The 16,664-nt window shown below is 44.7% G+C and overlaps 1 non-coding gene across 1 annotated transcript; it reads right to left on the bottom strand.

Annotated features, from left to right (window-relative positions):
* Positions 1-10,332: 10,332 nt before the first annotated feature.
* On the bottom strand, positions 10,333-10,439 carry LOC130504934 (small nucleolar RNA R71). Its single transcript, XR_008941498.1, has one exon. It is a non-coding gene; the product is annotated as a small nucleolar RNA R71 (small nucleolar RNA).
* Positions 10,440-16,664: the final 6,225 nt, after the last annotated feature.

Raw genomic sequence — 16,664 nt, forward strand, 5'->3', positions numbered from 1 at the left:
TCTCCGAATGCTGGAAGCTGCTGGGTAGAAGGTGAAAAGTTTTGAATTTTCGTAGCTTGAGTTGTCAACTTTTATACCCATGTGTCGCCCTAATCGGTGAAATTCCGATTTTGTCCTTTAAGTCTTCCGGGTTAATATCGATCGATATTATACTGGCAATGTCGATCGATGGACGAATGTCGTTTTGCTGGATGAAGTAGATAATCGATCGATGGTGGGCGGTTTATGTCGATCGATTGTGGGAATCGAAATGCAAATCGGTCATTCTCCAAGTTTTTCCCAAGCTCTCTCTTCCAAGAGTCTTCATCATATTCTTCACTGTGGTCTCTACTGTGGAAAGAGGTGGCTATGTCTACTGCAAAACTCTCATGAAATCGCTATCCGCCAACTCCTTACTGAGTAATCATCTTCCTTTCGGTTGGGTGGGATGTCGAAATTCGGGTAGCAATGATCTGGTAGATCGAGTTGATCTTTGGTGGGACTCTGTCGATCGATGATCATAGTTGTAGTCGATCTCCTCCGAGTTGCAAGTGTCGATCGATGACGTCAAAGTACTGTCGATCGATCCCGAGAACTCTGTCTCGTACTCGACTTCACAATGACAAACTGCGATGATACCAGTATCATCTTCCATTACCACTAATTTGGCTGGTGGTTTGCCAAGTTTGACAGGGTCGTAGTGGATATCTGGATCTATCATAGTCAAGCACATCCTGTTGGTTTTCATTTCACATATGGCTCCTACTGTAGCCATAAATGCTCTTCCAAGTAAGTGGGAAGAGTTCCAATTTAGCTTGATGTCTAGGACATGAAAATCCACAGGGACGATAGTATCACCAATATGTACCTCCAGGTCTTTGATGAAGCCTCCAGAGTTTCTCTGAGAGTAATCCACGAAAGTAAAGATCTGTTCCAGAGTTTCTCTGAGAGTAATCCACGAAAGTAAAGATCTGTGGTGAAGGCTCTACTTGCGGCCCAGATGGTCTGCATGACCTTTGGTAAGATGCTGACTGATGAACCAGTGTCACATAGTGCATGAGGAAATTCATCCCTTGTTTACCAACAGGGTATTGCAAACTTCCCAGGATCACTCTTCTTTAGCAAAGTAATCCTTTTTCCTCATCTCTTCTCTGACATTGTCAAACCTTCTCATAATGTCAGTTTTCAGTCTCCCTTGTTTCTCTGAAGCACATCCACAATCTCTTTGTGAAATAAACCTCCTCAAAAGGTTTCTCTGGTGGGATTCCGATATCTCTTAGTGAAACCATCAATCTCCTTTTCATTAGCTTCCCTCTTAAGGTTCTTAGGAATCTTCTCCTTCCGACTCCTTAACCTTCTTCCTTCAGTTTCCGCTGATGCAGGTGTAGTGTCTGAAAGGTTACCAGTTATGTCTGTAGGGATAGCTTGTAGTTTCGGTGTGGGTCTGAGTGCATTGTTTCGGTTGCTGTCTATCGATGGAAGTTGCACTCGGTATGTGAGAGGTGCGTGTCGATTGATAGGTAGAGAATAGGGTCGATCGATACGGTTCTCTTCGTTGTGTCGAGCGATGACTGACTCGTCTCGTCGGTCGATATCTTCGTAGGTGTGGGTGGGTGGGTATGGATGAGAAGCCATGAATTCAGCATGTGTCAATATCCTAACCGTGTTGCAGTCTGCAAGCGTATCCGGAAAAGACATCGTCGATGTCGATCGATGTCGAGCAGTTGGTATCGATCGACACCATTGCGATCCACCGAGACTTAGTGAACTTTCCACTTCAAAGTCTCCTTCTTGTAGCTTCTCCTGTTTCACCACTTGCCAGAAATCATCATCTATGATAGCATTGACGTGGTGTTGCCTATTTCCTTCCCCTACTTCCTTAGAAGTTCCAATCCTCCTGATAGAGTCTTCAGTCTGGACAATCTGTGTCTCAAGTTTCTTAACTTGAGTGCAGATTGTGTCTATCCTCGTGGTCAGATTGTTGAAGACAGAATCAATCTTCCCATTGAAGTCTACTGTAAGCTTCTGCTGACCTTCCAGAACTCTATCAATCATGGCATCAAACTTACTCTCCTTGGTGGGTGGCGGTGGGTTTTGGTAAGCTGAGTTGCCGTAGTTCCTTGTGTTGGTGAAGGGTTTCTGATACTTTGAACTCTGGTTGTAGTTACTCTTCTGACCATTGCCAAAAAAGTTTCTGTTTCCACTCTGGTTTCCATATCTTTGAAATCCAGTACCTCCAATGTAGTTCACATCTTCCTCTGTATCATCCTCTCTAGCCTCTCCTTCTTCAGCTGAGCAAACTGGCTGCCCCAGAAATGCATGTAAAGCATCTATCTTGGCTCTGACTTCATTCATCTGGTCTTCACCAATGGCTGCAACCGATTTCTTCTTGTCAGAGTCAGTGTTTTTGGTGTTGCTGCTGTTGGCTAGGTTCTCAATAAGTCTCACAGCCTCTATTGGATTCCTAGTGTTGAAGTTCCCCTCACTAGCAGCATCGAGAGCCATCTGATACACTTAAGGCGATACCTCTGTAGAAAGTGCTTAACAGCTGCACTTCATTGAATCCATGGTGTGGACAGTTCTCGCTAGAAGAACTTGAATCTTATACGCGTCTTTAAAAGTCTCTACTAGGCTTCTGCGCGAAAGTGGCGATTTTGCTTCTTAAGTCTTCAGCGCGTGCCTCAATCAAAGAAATTACACAGAAAGGCGTTTTTTGATGTCGGCCCCAGGATGTCAGTGATCCTGTAGGTAGCTGCTTGAGCCAGTGCGAAGCTTCTCCAATCAGTGCAGTACTTGAAGAGCTTGCAGAGTAGGTAGTCCTCGGGGACTCCATCCATACGAATAGCAGCGATAAGATCCTCGAACCTCTCCAGATGGTCCATAGGATGCTCGTGTGATTGCCCAGAATAAGGTATCTGAGACACGAGAGAGTAGTACCGAGGCTTGAGCTCGAAGTTCGGCTTCTGAATCTCTGGAAGTCGAATAGCTGATCTGTTGGTGTAGTACTCGTCTGGACGGTTAAAGTCTGCCAACGATCGTGTTTGAGCTTCTCGTGTAGCCTTAGCTTCAGGTTCAGGGATAATGTTTCCCTGTGCATCTAGTTTCTGACCTGTTGCATTACGCAGATGACCATCTTGGTCATACAGGTTTCCATTCTCGCCCTGCGTGAGAATAACAATCGCGACCATGCTTCGCGGAGTAGTGTCGATCGATATACGGTTAGAAGTATCGAACGATGCGGATCGGCGAACGGTATCGGTCGACGGTGCTGTCTGAGTGTCGGTCGACTGTTGAACGTGAGTGTCAGTCGACGGTAATGCGGTTCTGTCGATCGATGCGGAGCGTAGGTCTTTGCGGATTGAACGTTCCAAGTGTGCAGGATCCTCTGAGAATAATAGTTGATTTCCCCTGTTGCTTCTGGTACTGTTGGGCATGTACCTGAAAAGACAAAAAAAAATTTAAATAAGAAAGGGGGGTAAAAGAAAAACCTAAGATTAATAAGATTAAATCTAATGGCGATCATAGCTCCCCGGCAACGACGCCAAATTTGATAGTGCTCAAATTACCCAGTAGAGCTTACTCTCTCAAATAAGAGGTACATCTGTAGTACTTATGGATCGAATCACGAGGAGCTAGGGAACCAATTAAATAAAATCTACCAATCAATCCTAGGCAAGGTTGGTTTATATGATAGAAATGAAAATAACAATTCCTAAAATGAGCAAGGCAGTTGCTCTAACTAACAATATGAAGGGTTATTTAAATGGGATAGAGAGTGCTAGACATAGGGTTTCTATTCAAGAATGGAGATTATAATCTCTATAAATGCTTTAACAAGTTGCTTGCATGATACTATATATCTCAGCCGCTTAACATATGTGAATGAATCACTGGTTAAAATATCTAGATCTCTGGCCACACCTTTCGCATGATGACACAGAAAAAAAGTCGGTCGATATCCTTTTGAGATATCGAGCGATACACCTTTCGCGGCGCCGATCGATTTACCAGTCGGGTATCGATCGACGACTTCTAGATCTGCCTAGGCGCGAACCGAATATGACCACAAGGTCTCAAGGAGGAACTGTTGTTCTTCTCAACGGGAAACATGCATCGCTCAAATGGATAATTCAAGATAATCTAAGATCCTAGTGATATATGTTCTAGTTAGCTAATCAAAAACAAGCATAGGGTACAATCCATTTGATGAGTATCACAACTTAGCAATTATAGTTTGGGGCTAATCCCACAAACCTATTTAAACCCTAGATCTAACAAGTAGACTACTCAGACATAGCTAGACAATTCATAACAATAGATAGATGAAAGAATTGCATAGATAGAATAAAGTAGAAATACAAAAGGAGATGAGAAATCTCTGCAATCTCTCTCAAACAAATAAAACTCTAGTCTCTCTCTCACACTCTCTGCTTTGGTTGTAAAAAGCTTCAAGCTTCAAAGGGTTTCAAAACTTGCCGTCAAAAATACTTAGCAGGAGTATTTAAGCATTTCCATTAGGTTAAAAACTCGTCAGGGGCAATCTCGTAATTTGGTGAAGTCTTGAAGAAGTAGTCGGCTAAACCATTTCGTCCTCGATATCGATCGACAACACTAAATGTGTATCGATCGATTATAATCTTCTAGTACTCGGATCTTCTCGGCTACATCGATCGACAACTCAGGATGAGTATCGATCGATTATAATCGCAATGTTGACCTCCTACTTAGTCTTGAATGGTCAACTCGGGTGTATCATCTCTTATACTCCAAAATACTCCAAAACATCACTTTCTCACAAAATGCTCCTGAACCTGAAAACATACCTAACAGGCTAGAAAACGGATTAAATATATAGTAAAATACTAGTATACCATGGTTAAAAACGGATAAAATCCATGGTATATCAGACTCAGGGGTGCAGTTGTTTGCTGGTGGGCAAACATTTCCCTCATCTTTCGACTCAGTAGCAGGGAAACTTCTTATGGCATCATCTGATCTTGTCCATCCAGGATGTATCTTTGCTAAATCTGCTTTGATGACTTGCAACCTTCTATCTAAATCTTCCATGTCAAACTGATGTTGATAGAAATCAAATGTTGAATGCTCGGACAGTTCTTCATTTTGTGATGTGTCATGCTGGTCATGAGTCTGCTGATCTCGGTCGTTTCGCTGAGCGTTATGTCGGTCGATTCAGTGAAAACTGTGTTGATCGATTCTGAAGGTTGTCCTTTGTACTGCAGATCACGTATCTCGTTCTTCAGCTATCGAGTAGGTCTGCATAAGCTGTTTACTCGGTCGTTAACAGTGGCGTCAATGTCATCACTTCTTCCATTGAGAGTCTCCTCCATAGTATTCATAGCTTCGTATAGCTCATGTTTGATCTGATCAACTTCTGCTGCTGTGCATGCTCTATTTGCTGGTGGTGGCTCGATGTCGATCTATATGGGTCTAGGCCTATCGATCGATGTCACGTTTCTGTCACGAAGATAAATATAATCTTGAACTATGCCAATTTCTTGTTGCAACTCGTTCAACTGTTGTGACAGTGTATCCATGTATCGCATGATAGGTGAACTGAAGTGATCGTGCTTTTCCTCATATGATTTCATCCTATTCTCCAGTGCTGCGAACCTTGTGTCGATCGATGATGAAGAGTTTATGTCGATCGACGGAAAAGTAGCATTATGAGCCTGATCTTTCTCGCGAATTGATTCCAACTCTTTTTGTAGAAGATCGATCCTCTTGCTTAAGCATTCGACATTGTTGTTGAGAGGGCTGTAGACGTCTCCAATCCGTGTATTGATGTAAGCAATCTCCCATTCATCTCTCTTAGGTGATGAACATTCTGGTCGGTCCTTGGTTATAGTCTTGCCGATGTCGATCGATGGTACTGGTATTGTGTCGATCGATACAGGTGGCGTAGCTTCCTTCTCAAGCATGGATAGAATGTTCCCAATCTCCATTCTTAGCGCTGCCATGTCGCTTTGGAAATCTTTGTAGCTGATATCCAAAGGCTGGAAAGTATCTTCCACCAATGTGCGAAAGTCTGCCTCAAGGTGTGCCTGAGCTCTCCATACATCAGTCACCATATCATCTATCTCCTCTCTACTGTAGGGTACTGGTGGTGGTCTGTATGCATGGTAAGGGCGTGTGTATTCTGGAAGGCGTAAGCAACCTTTGTGAAAAAGAGATGCTCTCTCCAGAATTCTCCTTATGTGCTCCTTAGTAACATGGATGATTTCACCATCAACTCCTCAAGCTTGTCCAAACTCATCTCTGTGGACACCATATTCATCCTTTGCTTCCCATTTGAATCTTCTGGATCCATCGGTGTTAAAGGCACGTCGTCCAAACTCCAAACGTCTGTCGGGCAATCTGACTCTTGCGCTGTCGATCGATCTGGGATACCGGCCGTCGATCGATGGTGATGAATCGATATCGATCGATGGTGATGAATCGATATCGATCAATGGTGAACTCCTAGGTTGACCGAAACTTTGAGGAACTATATCCTCTTTCATGGTGACGTGGTGGTTGTCCTGGACGTGAGCTAGGATGTCTGGATGGCCACGTTGCTGTGTGAACATGTTTTCTGGTCCATTGGCAACTTGGAGGATGTCTGCTATGTCTTCTCTGGTTATGTGCAGAACTCTTCCATCCATTGCTCTTGCAAAGCCATCTGTGTCTCTGAAAATTCCAAATTCATCAGGTGTGAGTGAAACATTCATGATATCATATGGATCATGAAATCGAGATTGAGCTCTGGTTAGGGCGTCGATTGATGGTGCAGTGGTGGTGGCGATCGATGGTGATCGTCTAGCTGCAAGGTTGGATCATTGTTCTTGGTGTTGCAGTCCTCCATGGTTGAGTTGCTAATTGCTGGAAGCTGCTGGGTATAAGTTGTTGAGGTTTGAATTTTTGTGGCTGGTGTTGTCAACCTTATATACCCATGTGTTGCCCTAATCGGTGAAACTCCGATTTTGTCCTTTAAGTAGTCTGGGTCAATATCGATCGATGTGATGCTGGCGATGTCGATCGATGGACGATGTCGTTTTGCTGGATGAAGTAGATAATCGATCGATGGTGGACGCTGGATGTCGATCGATTTGGGGAAACGATTTGCAAATCTATCATTATCCATGTAGTTTTCCCAAGCTCTTTCTTCCCAATGATCTTCATCATGTTCTTCAATGTGGTTTCCACTGTGGGAAGATCTGGCTGTATCTACTGCAAAACTTTCATGAAATCCGCTATCTGCCCAACTTCTTACTGAGTAATCATCTTCTTTTCTGTTGGGTGGGATGGTGAAATTCGGGTAGCAATGATCTGGTAGATCGAGTTCATCTGGTGGGCCTCTGTCGATCGATAATCCATGGTTGGTGTCGATCTCTTCTGACTTGCTGGTGTCGATCAATGATGTTGAGGTGCTGTCGATCGATCCCGAGTACTCTGTCTCGTACTCGACTTCACAATGATAAACTGCAATGATACCAAGATCATCTTCTTTTACCACGGTTTTGGCTGGTGGTTTGCCAAGTTTGATAGGGTCGTAGTGGATATCTGGATCTATCATAGTTAGCACATCATGTTGGTGTTCGTGTCACATATAGCTCCAACTGTAGCCATAAATGCTCTTCCAGGTAAGAGGGAAGAGTTCCAATTAAGCTTGATGTCTAGGACATGAAAATCCACAGGGACAATAGCATTACCAATCTGCACTTCCAGGTCTCTGATCAAGCCTCCAGAGTTTTTTCTGAGTGTAGTCCACAAATGTGAAGATCTCTGGTGAAGGCTCTACTTTCAGACCCAGATGGTCTGCCATGACCTTTGGTAAGATGCTGACTGATGAACCAGTGTCACATAATGCATGAGGAAATTCAATCACTTGTACTACACAGGGTATTGCAAACTTCCCAGGATCACTCTTCTTCTTCAATTTAATCATTTTCCTCATATCTTCTCTGACATTTTCAAACATTCTTCTAATGTCATTTTCAGTCTCCCTTGTTTCTCTGAAAACATCCACAATCTACTTGTGAAGTAAAACTCCTCAAAGGGTTTCTCTAGTGGAATTCTGATAACTCTCTTAGTGAAACCATCAATCTCCTTCTCATTAGCTTCCCTCTTAAGGTTCTTAGGAGTTTTCTCCTTCCTACTCCGTAACCTTCTTCTTTCAGTTCCCTCTGATGTTGGTGTAGTGTCCGAAGGGTTACTAGTAGTCTCTGCAGGGTTAGCTTGTGGTTTCAGTGTGGGTCGGAGTGCATTGATACGGTTGCTGTCAATCGGTGGTAGTTGCACTCGGTATGTGAGAGGTGCGTGTCGATCGATAGGTGGAGAAAAGGGTCGATCGATGCGTGTCTCTTCTTTGTGTCGATCGATGAGTGACTCGTCTCGTCGGTCGATATCTTCGTAGGTGGGAGTGGGTGGGTGAGGATGCGAAGCCGTGAATTCAGCATATGTCGTTGATATATGGTGTTTTTCACATCATTGTATATATGTTTTCATTTGTTTCAAGTCACTAATTCGTGTCAGTCTAGTCCCTTTTGACCTTTTACAGGTCTGGAGTTAGCAGAAGAAAGAAGAGAAGGTGCCTGATGAAAAGATGTCCTTTTGGAGCATTCCTGCGGAGAACACTCAAAAGAACAGTCCCGAGACTGTTCTCTCTCAAGCGGAACAAGCAGACGGAGTGATCCGGAGATTGTTCCAGACGAATATGGAAACTCCTATTTCAGGAATTAAAGCCTTGTTGCCCTAATCTTTTTCTCTTCTGATTGGCGCCTCCATATAAAACGCCATCTATCTATTTTCTATTTTTTTTACGCTAGTTTTTACAAGAGAACACTGAGTATTGCGATCTGCAACTTGTAAGGGAGAAGAATCCATCCTCTCATAGAGAAGATCATCTGAACCCTATTGTTTCATACTCTGTTCTTATGCAATTTTATTCAGGATTTATGTCTTTGTTTATGTGCATCATGATCGAGTAGTGACCTTGCTCGCCTAGGGTTTTTAGGGTGTTGAGACATGAGCTAAACATAGATAAGCGATCCATAACTGTTCTTCATTCATACTGATCTTATTGCTTTCATTAAACTGATCACTTGATGTTAGATCACTAGTTCATCACCTAGTTAACCGCTTAGGGTGATAACTTGACATGTATTGAATGAGCTTAGTATCCCTAATCAGCGAAAGTAGATATTAGGGTGGTAAGTGAACTGATCGGACCTGTTCTCTAAAGCTTGCAATTGATTCTCATCCCAACGACAGTTAGGTGGTGAGATCGATCTGCAAAGCGATCACTACCACGACAGTGGAGTGTTCCAGCTGAGTGATCCGAGTTCTAGAAAGCACTTCATCGCGCTTGAATAATTGTTTGGCTCCAATTCAACACCCAATGAAATACCCTAGGCTAGCTCTTGTTTAATTGAATTAATCTCGTGTTTATTTTGCTTGTTTACTATCGCCTATTTCAACCAAATCATATCTTCTTCTTAGCTTGATTCTGAAACTTATAGAACTAGAGTGTAGACTGGTCCTCTGGATTTGAATCTCAAGTACTACAATTGCAACTGTTAACTTGGCAGTAGCAAGGATTCATTTTTAGTGTATCAAGTTTTGGCGCCGTTGCCGGGGACCAGATTTTTTACCTCTAATTTTCGGTTTCATATCTAGTCTAAGATATCTAACTCGTGCTATTTTCTTTGTTTCAGCTGATGATCCAGGTGCATGACCAGTAGACATACTCGGAGCAACGCACAAGGGCCATTGCATCAGCTTTCTAACGAGGAACTAGCGAGATTGGAACGACAGAACCGTCAACAGCCGAGATCAACGAACACCGACATGGGTGATCATCCAGATGATCTCACTGCTGCGTTTGCACTCATGCAACAACAGATGCAGCAGATGCAGCAGACGATCCAAGCGCAGCAAGCTGCTGCCGAGCAAGCTGCTCTGAATGCTGCGAACCAACAGGAGGGAGTGGTCCAGATCGGCCAGAGAAATTTACTGCGTAATCTGCCCGCTACGCGATCTGCCATAACCCCTCCACCGTGCACAAGGCAAGACTTCGAGATCAAGCCAGCCTTGATAAGTCTAGTGCAAAGGAAGATCTTCAATGGGCTTCCTGCTGAGATACCGATGGACCACATCGAGCACTTTGAGAAGATGTGTGGTTTCACTAAAGCGAATGGAGTACCACCCGATTACATCAAGTGTACTCTGTTCCCTTTCTCTCTTGATGGGAAAGCTGCTCGCTGGCTTGATTCACTACCCACCGGATCACTCACCACTTGGGAACAAGTCCGAGAGGCTTTCTTAAGCCACTTCTACACGAAATCGAAGACAGCAGCTCTGAGACAGAAGATCGTGACCTTCAAACAATTGGTGGACGAGCCGTTCTGTGATGCTTGGGAGCGATTCAATGTCTACCGCAGAGAATGCCCACATCACGGTTTTGAGGAAGATTATCTGCTGGGAGTGTTCTACGATGGAGTAGGCTGGGAGTACAGGAACGCTTTGAACTCAGCCAGTAAGGGAGACTTCATGACTCAGTCTACTCAAGGTGCATTCGAGTTGATTGAGAACATGGCCTCAAGCTCAGCTGACAATAACCGCGAGACTGATCGCACTCAGAAGGTGAAGAGCATCGACAACAGCAAGATTGATGAGCTCTCTGCCAAGGTCGATCAGCTGATTAAGAGTAACCAGAACCAGGTCTTCATCATGGAAGAATCTCCACAGGATAAAGCTACCGCGGATGGCACATCAGAGGCAGATCAGTCGGCTGAGGATCAGCATGAAGTGAGCTACGTGAATGGGCAAGGATGGCAGTTCAAGAACTATCACCCGAACCCTAACGTGAGGAACAATCCCCACCTGTTCAATGCCCCTAAACCAGACGATAAGGCTCAAGGGAACCAGGGTCAGAACAGTGGATACCAAAGGCCTTATGGCAATCAGGGAAGAACCTTTGTCCTTAACCCAGCTCAGAATGCTCAGTTCCACAGCCAGAAACAGCCGGTTAATCAGCAAGCTGCACAACCGACTCAGACTGCTCCGCATGATGACATGAAGAGCCTCGCCAATATGATGAGCCAGCTGCTCCAAGGACAGCAGATCCAAGGGAAAGCACTGAACCAGGTCACAAACGACATCAACGCCAGGATGAATCATATGTTCAATGACCTGAGTGTGAAGTATGACAATGTCTCAAGCCATATGAGACAGATGGATATTCAGATTGCTCAAACTGCTGAGAACGTGAAGAGACAGCAAGGAACTCTCCCTGGGAAAACAGACAAGAACCCCAAGGAGTGCAATGCAGTAGGGTTGAGGAGTGGAAAGCAACTGCCTGATCTAGACCCCAGGAGATTCACATCGGCTGAGAAAGGGAAGCAGAAGGAGTCGGATCAGCCTTCTAAAGCTGTACCCACAGATGAGGAAGACGCAGAACAACCTACTGAGACTGTTCCGCCTGAAGCAGAGCGACCCGCTGGGGTTGTTCCACCGACTGCAGCACCTTCTCCTGCTCGTCAGTATGTACCGAAAGTGCCCTACCCTGTTCCAGCTAAGGCTACACGCAAGGATAAGGAAGAGATGAAGTGCAGGAAGATGCTGGAAGACCTAACTGTCAAGCTCCCTCTGATGAGTGCGATCCAAATGATACCATCCATGCGTAGCTTCGTCAAGGGATTGATCTCTGGGAAGATATCTGATGACAGCGAGTTCATGATTGTCTCTAAGGAGTGCAGCGCGGTGCTCCAGAACAGAAGGATCAAGAAGTTGGGTGATCCGGGAAAATTCGTTCTCTCGGTTCAGATTGGCAGAACACTCTTCTCATGCTCACTCGTCGATCTAGGGTCGAGCATAAATCTCATGCCATATACTGTGGCTAAGCGCCTTGGATACACGGATTTCAAGCCTACCAGGATGTCACTAGTGTTTGCTGATCGATCTGTGAAGTCTCCAGTTGGAATCCTCGAAGATCTTCAAGTTCTGGTTGGGAATACAATTGTTCCTGCCGATTTCGTTGTTCTGGAAGTCGAGGAAGACTCCAATGATCCCCTGATCCTAGGCAGACCATTCCTCTGCACTGTTGGAGCTATCATTGATGTCCGACAAGGAAAGATCGATCTCCACCTTGGAGATATTGTGATGAAGTTTGAGATGGATCAGATGCTCAAGAAGCCGATGCTGGATGGACAAACCTTCACTGTCCAAGAAGATGGTGATCCCCTAGAGCCGCATGAAGGAATGATCGAGGAGATTCTCACCGAGGATCCACTTGAACTCGCCTTAGTCAGAGCTGAAGCCGAGCAAAGCTTAGAGAGTGTTGATGCTGATGCCTATGCCAAGTTCCTGGATTCAGCCAGGAGTATGGAGAGGACGGTGGCGAATCTAAGTCTGGGGGAGAACAGTGACTCCAGCACATCGACTGGAACAACCACGCCTCAGAACCCGACTGTTCCGGCAGCTCAGCCGATGACTCATGGAGCGAGCTGAAAGCTCCAAAGGTAGAGCTCAAATCCCTTCCCAAGGGACTCAGGTATGCATTTCTTGGACCTAACTCCACATATCCTGTCATTGTGAATGCTGACCTGAACAATGCAGAGACTGCTCTGCTTTTGTGTGAGCTGAGGAAATATCGTAAGGCTTTGGGTTACTCTCTAGCTGACATACCAGGCATTTCACCTGATTTGTGCATGCATAGAATACACCTGGAAGATGAATCGATGACTTCTGTAGAACATCAGAGGAGGTTAAACCCAAATCTAAAAGATGTTGTAAAGAAAGAGATAATGAAACTTCTAGAAGCAGGTGTGATCTATGCGATCTCTGATAGTAAGTGGGTTAGTCCTGTGCATGTAGTACCTAAGAAAGGTGGGATCACTGTAATAACCAATGAAAAGAATGAATTGATCCCCACTAGAACAGTTACTGGTCATCGCATGTGCATTGATTTTCGTAAATTGAATGCTGCGACTCGTAAGGATCACTTCCCACTTCCTTTTATTGATCAAATGCTTGAGAGATTGGCTAACCACCCTTACTATTGCTTTTTAGATGGTTATTCAGGTTTCTTTCAGATTCCCATCCACCCAGATGATCAGGAGAAGACGACGTTCACATGCCCTTATGGAACATATGCATACAGGAGGATGCCCTTCGGCTTGTGCAATGCTCCAGCGACCTTCCAGCGATGCATGATGTCGATTTTTACTGATCTGATCGAAGACATAATGGAGGTTTTCATGGACGATTTCAGCGTCTATGGAAGCTCCTTTCATGTCTGTTTGTCAAATTTGTGCAGGGTACTGAAGCGATGCGAGGAGAAGCATTTAGTGCTGAACTGGGAGAAATGCCACTTCATGGTGAGAGACGGGATTGTTCTGGGACACAAGATATCCGAGAAAGGCATTGAGGTGGACAAGGCAAAGATCGAGGTCATGATGAGTCTGCAACCACCAACTTCAGTGAAGGGAATCCGGAGTTTCCTGGGACACGCTGGTTTCTACAGGAGGTTCATCCAAGACTTTTCTAAGATCGCGAGACCACTCACTCGGCTGCTCTGCAAGGAAGCTCAGTTTGCCTTTTACAGTGACTGCTTAGCCGCATTCCACACGATCAAGGGAGCTCTAGTCAGTGCACCAGTTGTCCAACCTCCAGACTGGGATCTCCCCTTTGAGATTATGACAGATGCAAGTGACTTTGCAGTGGGAGCAGTCCTTGGACAGCGTAAAGACAAGAAGCTTCACGTGATCTACTATGCAAGCAGAACTTTAGATGAAGCTCAATGCCGATACGCAACCACAGAGAAGGAGCTCCTTGCCATCGTGTTCGCTTTTGAGAAGTTCAGATCCTATCTGGTTGGATCAAGGGTGATTGTGCACACAGACCACGCGGCTCTCAAGTACCTGCTCACGAAGAAGGATGCTAAACCGCGGCTTTTAAGATGGATTCTCTTGCTCCAAGAGTTTGATCTAGAGATAAGAGACAAGAAGGGGGTTGATAATGGAGTGGCAGATCATCTCTCCAGGATGAAAGTGTCAGATGAGACAGTTCTTGATGTGGAACAACCGATGGAGTACGTCAATGCGATTGGTCTGCGCAACATGGAGCAGTCGTCACCTGCCATTAAGGACTGTTCCCGCGTAGAAGGATCATTTGTTGCAGTGATCCAGAAGGAGTACCCGAACCTTCCATGGTTTGCTGAGATTGCCAACTTCTTGGCAGCTGAGAAAGAGCCTTTGAGGTTCACAGGGAATGAGAAGAGGAAATTTCTGAGGGAGGCAAGGCACTACTTCTGGGATGAGCCGTATCTCTATCGGCAAGGCAAGGATGGGATCTTCAGGAGATGTGTTCCGGAGGCTGATATTCCAGGGATCCTTCACCACTGCCATGGTTCCTCTTATGCTGGTCACTTTGCCACCTTCAAGACTGTTTCCAAGATCCTCCAAGCCGGTTTCTGGTGGCCCACTATGTTCAGAGATGCTCACGCCTTCATATCTCGATGCAATTCATGCCAAAGGATGGGGAGTATAAGTAAGAAAAACGAGATGCCTCAGAACTACATCTTGGAAGTTGAAGTGTTCGATTGCTGGGGGATCGATTTCATGGGACCTTTCCCAGTCTCACACAAGAATGAGTACATCCTAGTTGCTGTGGACTATGTCTCCAAGTGGGTAGAGGCGATTGCTAGTCCAACCAATGATGCGCGAGTTGTAACCAAGATGTTCACCTCCATCATCTTCCCAAGATTTGGAGTGCCTAGAGTGGTAATAAGCGATGGTGGAACACACTTTATCAACAAGTTGTTCCAAGGATTGCTGAGCAAGAATGGTGTGAAACACAAGGTTGCAACCGCCTACCATCCTCAAACAAGTGGTCAAGTGGAAGTTTCAAACAGAGAGATCAAGAACATCCTGCAGAAAACTGTCAACACCACCCGCAAGGATTGGTCCCTTAAGCTTGACGATGCTCTCTGGGCGTACAGAACAGCCTACAAGACCCCTTTAGGGACCACCCCCTATCATCTGGTCTATGGCAAGGCGTGCCACCTACCTGTTGAGCTAGAGTACAAGGCGGCTTGGGCTGTCAAACTACTCAACTTCGATATCAAACCTGCCAAGGAGAGGCGAACCATTCAGATCCACGAGTTGGAGGAGATCAGGCATCTGGCCTATGAGAGTTCTAAGATCTACAAGGAAAAGACCAAGGCGTTCCACGACAGGCGGATCATCAGCAGAAGCTTTGCTCCGAACGATCAGGTTTTACTCTTCAATTCACGGGTTAAGCTGTTCCCTGGAAAGCTCAAATCTAGATGGTCTGGACCTTTCACCATTAAGGAGGTTCGCCCTTATGGAGCTGTTGTGTTGCTGGACACAAGAGGAGGAGAATTTGTTGTCAATGGTCAGCGTCTCAAGCCATATCTTGCTGACACAACAATCGCTGAAGGTGTAGAGATACCCTTGAGCGATCCCCCTCAAGCCTAATCGGCTCATTGAAGTCAAGCTAGTGACAGAAAACAAGCGCTTGGTGGGAGGCAACCCACTGGTGAGTATAAATATTGTTTTCTCTTTGTCTTTATCTTTCTAGGAACTAACTTGCAGGTTGAAAAATCAAGAAATTCGAGATCACTCCAGGAGAGCACTCCAGCGGTTGTTCCGCCGATTGTTCCCAGGTAAGTTCTCGAAAAAAAAAAAAAAAAAAAAAAAAAAAAAAAAACATAATAAAAAAATAAAAAAAAAGGGAAGGGGAAGCGGTTTGATTGGCTGTTTATTTCTCATGATATTTGCTTCCGTTTGGTTTGTTTCAGCTTCCTCTGATTTATTTTCACAACCAGGGACGGTGTGAACTAAGTCTGGGGGAGCGATTGTACTATATTCGCTCGTGTGCTTTTTGAGTCAGTCCTTGTGTCATTTTTATGTTTTTATCGAGTCGTTTTTTTTTTTTTTAGGATCGAGTCAGTCAAAACTATTGTGGGAATCAGGACCTTATTTTGATGCTCTTTAACCACCTTGTGCTTTAACCTTCTTATTCAGTGACCTTAGCAGTGAATGAAAGACCCACACATGGACCTGGAACACCCTGACTTATCTCATTTGACACTCCAGAAGTTCTATACCGATCAGGTTACATTGGGCAGACTTAACTCCACTTTATCTGAACCTAATCTGGACTCTAATTCTTCTTGTCATGGGCACTAGATCAGGGTAGAATGAGAACTACACTCAGGACTTCTTATCCGATTTTTATCCCTCTTGCTGTTCCTGAGTGGCTAGCTCATCTTTAGCTAGTTCCCACCTTGAACCCTGACCTTTAATTCCACCCTCATACATTTGCTTTTCTAGTACTTTATGTGCAGATATGTGCAAAAAGGTCGGAGAGGAAAGGATCGACGCAGTTCTTACTCATCAATGCTCACACAGTGGAAGCAGGCAGAACAACCGGAGTGCATGTTCCAAACGAAAGGGAACAACCGAGGTGCCTGTTCCGATACCATGGAGAACAACGAGAAGTAAGTGGATAGAACAGTCCAGGAACAAACACCAGTGGCATCATATACATCACTTGTTACCTCCTTGCTCGTCACCCCAGCATTTTGTAATTCAAAAAAAAAAAAAAAAAAAAAATATATATATATATATATATATATATATATATATATATATATATATATT

This window comes from Raphanus sativus, unplaced genomic scaffold, assembly GCF_000801105.2.
Source record: "Raphanus sativus cultivar WK10039 unplaced genomic scaffold, ASM80110v3 Scaffold1899, whole genome shotgun sequence".
NCBI classification, from domain to species: domain Eukaryota; kingdom Viridiplantae; phylum Streptophyta; class Magnoliopsida; order Brassicales; family Brassicaceae; genus Raphanus; species Raphanus sativus.